We start from the raw sequence: 9,730 nt of genomic DNA on the forward strand, positions 1-9,730 counted from the left end.
CATTCTCTCTCTCAAATATGTAAATCATAAAAAAGTTATCAGGATGGCAAAAACTTTAGTAGTTGGGAAACATATTCATTTTTGCTTCTAATGAATGCTTTCAAAAGTTACGAAGTATTACAGTTTAGACATCAGAGAGGTGAGATAAGGTTCCCACCCAAACAGTAATTATTCCTACAGTTATTTCTGTAACAAATATTTCTTTAGCCACTACTTGAATACCTCAAATGAAATCTAGCACACCACATTCAAACCAGTACAAACAGTGGTGTATTTGAAACAGAAGGGAGGGGTACCAGGGGGCTCAGTCCATTGAGCTTCTGACTCCAAGCTTCCAAGCTTCTGCTGGAGTCATGATCTCAGGGTTGTGAGATCCATTGCAGCATTGGGCTCTGCACTGAGCACAGAGTCTGCTTGAGATTCTCTCTCCCCTTCCCTCTACCCTTCCCCTAGCTCATATTTATTTTGTTTAATGTAATGAACTTAAATAGTGACCATTTTCGTTTTTTTTTTTTTTTAAGATTTTATTTATTTATTTATTTGGCACAGATCACAAGTAGGCAGAGAGGCAGGCAGAGAGAGAGAGAGAGAGAGAGGGGAAAGCAGGCTCCCCACCGAGCAGAGAGCCCAATGTGGGGCTCAATCCCAGGACCCCGAGATCACCACCCAAGCCGAAGGCAGAGGCTTAACCCACTGAGCCACCCAGGCACCCCTAAATAGTGACCATTTTCATTTGCCTCTTAGGAATCTTATGTCTTCTCCCCTGGCTAAAGATGTCCCTTTAATTTAGTTGTTCTTCTTTTTGACTTGATTTTCATACCTTAGCAACTTGCCTCTTTCCTGGCATGGAGATGTGGTCCATTGGGGTTTTTGGGCTATACTTACTGTTTACACACTTGCTTGGCTTGACCCTCTTACCTGACTGTACTAGATTGAACTCAAGATGAGCAGTGAAATTCTGACTGGAAATTTGGTATTGGGCCCAAGTGTGAGTTTAGGTCAGTCTTTTCCAAAATATAAAAGTACCTTTCTGAACCCATGTGGGGCTAAGGAGCAGAGAAAGTCAATTTGCAGAAAGAATGAAGCAGATACAGGGAGTAGGGGAAAAGGGAAAGGGATCTTCATTGCCTCAGGGCTTTTAGGACTTCAGTTCTGCTTCTTCCCTGAGGCTGCACTGTATTCCTGTCCCTCATTCTATGAAAAAGCCTGCCTTAAGCTATTTCAAGTTAGTCTCTGTTTTTACCACTGTTTCTTTTCCATCAAAAGATGCTCTTCCTCTTTTGACTGAAATAATTCAGAGACATCAAAATGTGGGGAAAAGTTATGTTAAACATAACAATATATTCTAAAAATATCTCTGTTAAAATCTGGAGTTCAGAGTTGAACAAGATGATGGACTCCCCCATCTCCCCACCCCAAATGGTGACACTAAAATAAAAACCAGCATATTTCCTGTTCTATCCACAGAGCTCTTATCTGTTGTCTCCAGCTGCCTGTGACATCCATTTAGATGTTCCTATCAAACAAGTTTGACAGTTGACACTCTTCTTCTCTGTCAGGCTGGATCCCCTGTTACAATATTCCCTCCTCTTCTAAGCTAGTGGTCTAAGAGTGGTTTGGAATTCTTTTCTCATTATTCCTTTAATTCCATTTTGACATGAAGTTTTGGCATTGAAAAAGAATTGTTTTAAACTGTGGTATAATGGAACATGGAACTTACCATCTTAACAACCATGTTTGAATGTACACTTGAGTGATACTGAGTGTATTCACATTGTTGGACAACCAATAACACCATCTCATCTCCAGCTCTTTCCACCTTGGAGGCTGATATGTTACACCAATTAAACAAGAATTATCCTCACTGCCCCCCCCCCCCACTGCATTCCCCGCCTTGTCCTGGCCCCTGGTAACCACCATTCTACTTTCTATATCTATGAAATTGACTCCTTCTAAGTACCTCACGTAAGTGGAGTTGTACACTTGTCCTTTGGTGGCTGGCTTATTTCAATTAGCATAATGTCAATGTAATGTCCTCCAGTTCATCTGCATTGTAGCATGTGTCAGAATTTTTGGCATTTCTTATGTTAACATGCATTATTCTATGTGTTCTATTCTCTGTATCCCTTCTTTGACAGTCAAGGTTCTAAACCTCTATCACTGTACGTGTATTAATGAAATAATGTCTTAATGTAATTTCTCTGAAGAGTCTCTCCTTACTTATAGCTGTAGTCTGTAATGCATAAGTGATCTTTATTTCATTTTTTAAAGATTTTATTTATTTGAAAGAGAAAACACATGAGTGGGGGAATGGCAGAGGGAGAGGGAGAAACCATTTTTCCACTGAGCAGGCAGCCAGATGCAGGGCTCAATCCCAGGACCCTAAGATCATGACCTGAGCTGAAGGCAGACACTTGACCAGCTGAGCCACCCAGGTGCCCCAGTGAGTGATCTTTAAAAACATGGCTTTCATCTAGTTATAGACTGCAGGACTATCTTAAACAGAGCTCCATGGGTGGTTGGGACATGGAGGCTCTGAATGGCCTCTTCTTGCTAAAAACTATATACTTTCCCACTTGATAGTCCCAATCTTCCTCATTTATGAGGGCTTAAAAATCTAGATTTTCTTGAAATTATCTCATTGCCCTGTGTGTTTATTTGTATACCCCATTATTAGCCAAATGCTTTCATTTCAATCAGATACTCAGATATATTATCTCATATCCCATATGTGGTATAAAGCAGTTAATAGTACAGAATGCATAAGAATGCATTGAAACACCAGTAGGGTCCTCTACTAGGAATAAAATGATGAACAAGGTAACATTATTCTGCTTTTGTGGATTTTACTGTAGTAGGACTATATTAAGTAATTACAAGAATATGAATATGATTAAAAGGGTATAGAATATTCACTGCTGTGGAGAGAATAGCAGGGGAATTATATTTTGCCTGTGGGGTTGGTGAAAGGCTTTGATAAAGTGTTTTTTATATACATTATTTATTATGTGTCTGGTAAACCTATAAGACCTCCAAGGAAGGGTTCAGGAAATAATGGGGGTGTAGGCTGTAGCTGAGACCAGAAACCTGGGATAGAGGTACACATTTTGGAATCCTCTCTCTACAGATGGCCAGTAAGGACTTGGGAGCAGACACAGTTTCTTGGGAGTTTGTAGAAAAGAAACACTGTTGAGAACACAAATATCTAGCAAGAGAGCAGAAGTGAATTTAGGACTGACGACTACAGGTATAAAATCATACAACTAGAAATACCTGCACATCATCTAATCTGACTTAGTCAGAATAAAGATGAGTCAAATGAAGTCCTGTTAGACTCAGTAATTGTCTGTAAGACATGGCATGGAAAGTCTCCCAAGTTTACCTTTTTACTCTAGGTTTTATTTTAATCTAATTTAGTCTTTTATTGGCATTTTAACTGCATTGAATTATAAATTGTGGGGGTACAAGACTTTTTTTTCCCCTATGTTTATCCTTTGGTGGTAGCAAAATTTAAGATATCTCTCATGTAATTACATTTAAATACCTGCATTGTCCCTGCTTATAAAAAATTACCAAATAAGATAATTCCTTGGATATTGCCTCTAGGTTGTTTTCCTTGTTGCTCAACTTGTCATTTCTGTGTGCTTAGAAGATCATGTACTTCCTCCCATAAGCTTTATTGGTCTCTTTGACTAGGTTCTGGGTTCCCTGTAGGCAGCTTCTGTTTTCTGTCTAATGATTCATTCAATCCAGAGAAACATAGTGCCGGGCAAAAATACGGATATTTGCTGAATGAATGAGAGCAGATTTCTGAGACTATAAATTCTCTAAAGATGGAGACTCACTTTTTTTTCCTTCTGGGCAAGTATTTACACATAATAGAAACACAATTATGTTGACTTACTGTTACTTCTTTCTGATAGCTATCTTTTCTTTTGGTTTGAACTGCGGGCAGTAATTGACAGTTCTAAGAGTAAAAGGTGGATTTTTTAAAAAAATTGTGTCTCACAAGAAATATGAACCTATTAGACATAAAAGTATGTCAAATGTGATAAAATTCTGATCATAAAATACTCATTACCTTTTGACCTAAAGATCAAATTACACAGGATTGCTGATAAGGTTAATTACATATATATATATATTTTTAACCCTCCAAAATATCTTTTATTTAAGGACCTTTTTAAACCACAGAATGTAGAGATAGTTATGTTCTATTTATTGCTAATTTCTCTGTTGCTATTTTTTTCTTTCGTTTTGTATCATACCCATAGCAGCTGTTTCCCTAACCCTTACCCCAACCCACAGCCTTTCCCACGCTCCTTTTTGGGCTCTCACTTGGCATTGATCCTTAATTTGACAGATTAAGCACGTGTCTGAATTGTATTTATGGCCACACTATAATCCATCGTGTTTCCCACAGGGGTGATTATGCTTATTTTACTCCCAAACTAGGTAATCATTTTATGGTAAAGTATTCAGTTCATTCTGAATAAGTCTTCAGGCTCCTCATTTAATTCCTCATCCCTTATGCTAACAGATGACTCCTAGGTTTTGCAATTCAGTGTCAACAAAGCTCATGGGATAGTCATGTTGGGAACACAAAGAAGCAGAATCGGCTTCAGTTTTTTTGTTTTTTTTTTTTAAGATTTTATTTTATTTGACAGAGAGAGAGAGAGAAATCACAAGTAGGCAGAGAGGCAGGCAGAGAGAGAGGGGGAACCAGGCTCCCCGCCAAGCAGAGAGCCTGATGTGGAGCTCCATCCCAGGATGCTGAGATCATGACCTGAACCGAAGGCAGAGGCTTACTTAACCCACTGAGCCACCCAGGCACCCCGGGCTTCAGTTTAGACAGAAGTGGGGTTTTGTCCAAACTCAGACAACTAGTTTGTAATCCTGCATGTGTGACATTTAATTTCTATGGGTTTTAACCTCCATGCGTATAAAATTATGTAATAACTACCTGCTTTTTGCAGCTCTGACTCCAAAGGTGTCATTTTGGTAGATTTGAAGCTAACACATGATGGGCCCTGTTGCTGTTTCATTCAGAGTTATAAAACCAAGGTTGCTCATTGTAAGAGAGGCGGCTGGGGCTCAACGATATCCACAGTGCAATAGGAACTTCTGTGCCAGGATCTTTCCCAAGTTGATGTGTGGGTGTACATGAAATCGTGGGCGGACAGGGAAGGAATAAAGGACTTAAAACAGACTAAAATCCTTATTTGTGAACATTAGCACTCTTGAGTTAAAGGATCTGGTAGCCAGTGGTCTAAATTATATTAAATAAGCTACCTTTAGGCCCATTTTTCTGTACAGGATAATTGGCCACTAGATTAGTTGCTTTCTTAGGAGCTATCTTTATTGTCCTTGTTTCCGAGAGCTACTTAATGCATTTTAGGTATTAAAGGAAGACTAAGTAATGGGCCAATGAATAAATAACAAATGATTTTTAAGGCCTCCATTAAGTGCATAAATTTAAGACAAATGCAAACAACTCACCTTTTTGTAAGTGCGCATATGCATGTGCACACGTGTATGTGTCTACATGGTCACAGTTTAAAATAAGGCCAGCATTAAACATTCAAAAGAACATTTATTAAGCAGCCACTGTGTACCAGGAATAAAATTTTAAAATAAAATTTTATTTAGAAAATAAAATTTTCTAAAGTCACAGGTTTTCCTCCAAACTTAGGAGTCCTCTTGACACACTATATGAAACAACTGGATTCTCTCTTGTGTGTGTTAATTGCGTGATTATTAGTCTCTCTCTAATGCCTTCTTTGCTTCTTCCAAGCCCTCAAGAAATGATGAAAGAATCAGAAGAGACATCTGATTTCTAAATTTAAATTTTCTAGACAATTTTTTTAGATCATACAAAAATTCTTCTTTTTTCAGGTGCCTCATACATATAGGGTATGAATATACAACTGTGGGCTATTCTTAGTCACTTTTATTTTAGAAAGTGCACTTCTTTAGGAATAGATATGTTTTTTGAAGCTATAAAAGTTTAAATTCATATCTATACCCTCTTAATTTTATATACAGAGTATTTAAGGTAAACCATTATGATTTTTTCCCTTATAAATGTACCTTATTAAGGGAATATGGTTTTACTTACTTATTTAAGATTTTATTTATTTGACAGAGAGATCACAAGTAGGCAGAGAGGCAGACAGAGAGAGAGGGGGAAGCAGGCTCCCCGCTGAGCTGAGAGCCCGATGCAGGGCGATCCCAGAACCCTGAGATTATGACCTGAACTGAAAGCAGAGGCTTAACCCACTGAGCCACCCAGACGCCCCGAGAATATGGTTATTTTTATTAAAAGAAATATAAATTTTATAAATGATAGCGGGAACTTTCACCAGAGTGTACATAATATGGATACAAGATGAGGAACTTTGTTTCTGTGACCAGAATTAGTGGTAGAAATGGACTTTGATACTCTAGGAGTAAATACATTTAATTTAATCTTTCCCCTGTCCTTGATATGTCATTGGCTATCAGTTATTTATGAGACATTTATGTGGCAGTCCTTAGGTTTTAGAACCAGTTTACTTTTTCAAAAAATCGGCAGTACACAGACATTTTAAGAATGATATAATTTATTTTTGGTTTTACTTTAAATTTTGTGTGTGGAAACTATTAATAAATCATAGATTTTATCTTCAGATACTGCTATATTTAAGAATAGTACCAAAAATGTGATGTAATTAGGCTTGAGAAGTAAACCTTGACCTTATTTTTAATTTCCTGTGGTAGCAATTCATGAATGAAGATTCTAGCATTACTTGCTAACAGTATGGACTTTTGTCTTGCAAAGGTTGTTTAAACTTGAAGAGACGTCTAGAAGGTTCTGTGTCCATCTACCCAGTTGCAGCCAGAACTGCTTTCAAATTATTATATGGCTCATTTAGGCAATTAAAACATTGTAATCACCCTACTAAAGGTCTGAAAATATACATTTACCTCACAAGTGTCATAAAGAGGAATAATAGTTAAGGTTTATAAAACAATTTACTATGAAAAATGTAGGATAATGAAAGCTGACATTTATAGAATGCTATATTCCAGGCAACTTACCTATATCCTGTCTTATTTTTGTTATAAAGATTAAGTGAATTAAGCAAAAATACATGTATATGCCTTGTGTGTAAGTGTCACCTATAATAATTACATCATTTATTAATTTAAAAAATATAAATTATAAAAAGGTGATAGGTGGTGAGCCCTGATTTGAATTCCTGCCTGACCTCTATATCCATTCTGCTTTTTGAGCTCTTCTGGTTTTCACATGTAAAGAATCAGGAGGTCCAGAAAGATCCCCAAGGCCTTCCTGTAAGCGATCCTTTGCCAACAGACCTTTTCAATGTTTTTCATTTTCATTTACTTTTTAAAGTTTTAAATTTTACTCCCAGTGTAGTTAGCATACAGTGTGACATACTTGTTTCAGGTGTGCAGTATAGTGAGTCAGAGGTTCTGTGGACCGCTCAGTGCTCATCCTGAGGAGTGCCCACCTTAATCCCCTTCACCTACTTCCTGCATCCCCCACCCACTTCCCTTCAGGCAACCACCAGTTTGTTCTCTGTATTAAGAGTCTTTTTTGGGGCACCTGGGTGGCTCAGTGGGTTAAGCCTCTGCCTTCGGCTCAGGTCATCATCCCGGGGTCCTGGGATTGAGCCCCACATCGGGCTCTCTGCTCAGCAGGGAGCCTTCTTCCTCCTCTCTCTCTCTCTCTGCCTGCTTCTCTACTTGTGATATCTCTCTCTCTGTCAAATAAATAAAATCTTTAAAAAAAAAAAAAGTCTTTTTCTCAGCTTGTCTCTCTTTTATCCCCCCTTTGTTCATTTGTTTCTTAAATTTCACGTATGAGTGAAATCACATGGTATTTGTCCTTCTTTGACTGACTTTGCTTAGTGTTATACTTTCAAGCTCTGTTGGTGTCATTGCAAACGGCAAGATTTCATTCTTTTTAATGGCTGAGTAATGTTCTGTTGTGTGTGGATGTGTGTGCGCATGTGTGTGTGTATACCACATCTTCTTTATCCATTCATCTATTGGTGGATTCTTGGGATGCTTCCATAATTTGACTATTGTAAATAATGCTGCAGTCAACCTAGGGGTGCATATATCCTTTTGAATTAGTATTTTTATATTTTGGGAGCAAATATTCTGCGGTGGACTTACTGGGTCACATGATATTTTGAGATATTTTTAATATTTTGAGGAAACTCCATAGTATTTTCCACAGGGGTTGTACCAATTTGCAACCTCACCAGTAGTGCACGGGGGTTCCTTTTCACCCACAACCTGGTTAACACTTGTTGATTCTTGAATTTTTTATTTTAGCTGTTCTGACAGGTGTGAGGTCATATCTCATTGTAATTTTGATTTGCATTTCCCTGATGATCATTGATGTTGAGCATCTTTTTATGTGTCGGTTGGCCATCTGTATATCTTCTTTGGAGAACCATCTGTTTGTGTCAAACCAAACCAAAACCACAGCAGACCTTCGGAATATAGGTTGGCGTATGACCACGTATCAGGCTGTCAGACTACCTCTCACCAGCCATTGAGTTTACATCAAACTACTACACATTCTCAATTTCTTCTCTAAAATGGGGATGATAGCAATACCAACTCTAGATTTGTTATGAGGATAACATGAGATAATGCATGTAAATTAATGAGCAAGGAGCTTGGCATATAACAGGCACTCAGTAAAGGTTAACTGCTTCTGCTGCGTGAAGGACCATGCATTATATGCCTGATTGCATTGGCTGTTGGTACTCAGCTGTGGCTAACGGGATCAAATTTGGTGGTCTGCTTTGGGAACTAATCTCACTTCATGTCACACCTTGGCATTCCTCTTATTTTCTGAGAATCCACCTGCCTCATCTATTTCATCTAAGTTTTGTTTAATTTAGTTACATTTTTAAAAAGATTCATTTGCTTAAATTCTTTCTGTAATAAAAAAGACTGTCATCATCCTTAATATTTTAGCAATTTCTCCTGTTACTTTTTTCAGTACTTTATAGTTTATATAATCAGGATTATAGTGTATATATTGATTTGTTTTCTGTATTTTCTAATTAACAGTATTTTCCAATTATTTCCTACAACATTTAAAGTATGAAAACTTACTGCTGTGTATTTTTATTACTTGTAGACTTCTTACCAGTCTGTGTATGGGTGTGACCTTTTTAAAAACATTTCTCTCTTGTTGGACTTGTGATTATCTCTGGGTTTTGTCAGTATACATACTGAAGTAAATGTATAAATCTTTATTTGCATTTCTCATGATTTCTTCCAGATGCATTTCTGTATATGTGATTATGGATTAAGAAACTAAGTATTCTGTACTTGATTGGTTTATAATCTAAAAATTAAAATTGGAAGAAAATTTCTTTTAAAAATTCCAGAGGGTTTTTAAACTGCTTTGTACCTCTTTGGGGTTGCTTTTGAATGGGAAGAACTATACACTGAAGGTTACCTTTTTCATGTCACTTCATTTCTGATAGTAAGTGAGATTTTTTATTTAATAACAAGGTTGCATTTCAGAATATCAGGTTTGAAAAAAAATCACATGTTCTTGTTTCATTTTATTTTATTTTTATTAATTTTATATTATAAAATTATGTTATTTATATTATATATTAAATAATAATATATAATATATAATTAAATAATATATAATATATAATTATATTTAATTATAATATAATATAAATAT

General features: G+C 36.8%; 1 protein-coding gene across 1 annotated transcript in view; it reads left to right on the plus strand.

The window, feature by feature from the left end:
- PDE3A (phosphodiesterase 3A) overlaps positions 1-9,730 on the plus strand; it is a 314,549-nt gene that overhangs the window by 38,304 nt on the left and 266,515 nt on the right. The window lies entirely within an intron of this gene.

Source organism: Mustela nigripes, chromosome 6, assembly GCF_022355385.1.
Source record: "Mustela nigripes isolate SB6536 chromosome 6, MUSNIG.SB6536, whole genome shotgun sequence".
Classification (NCBI taxonomy): Eukaryota; Metazoa; Chordata; class Mammalia; order Carnivora; family Mustelidae; genus Mustela; species Mustela nigripes.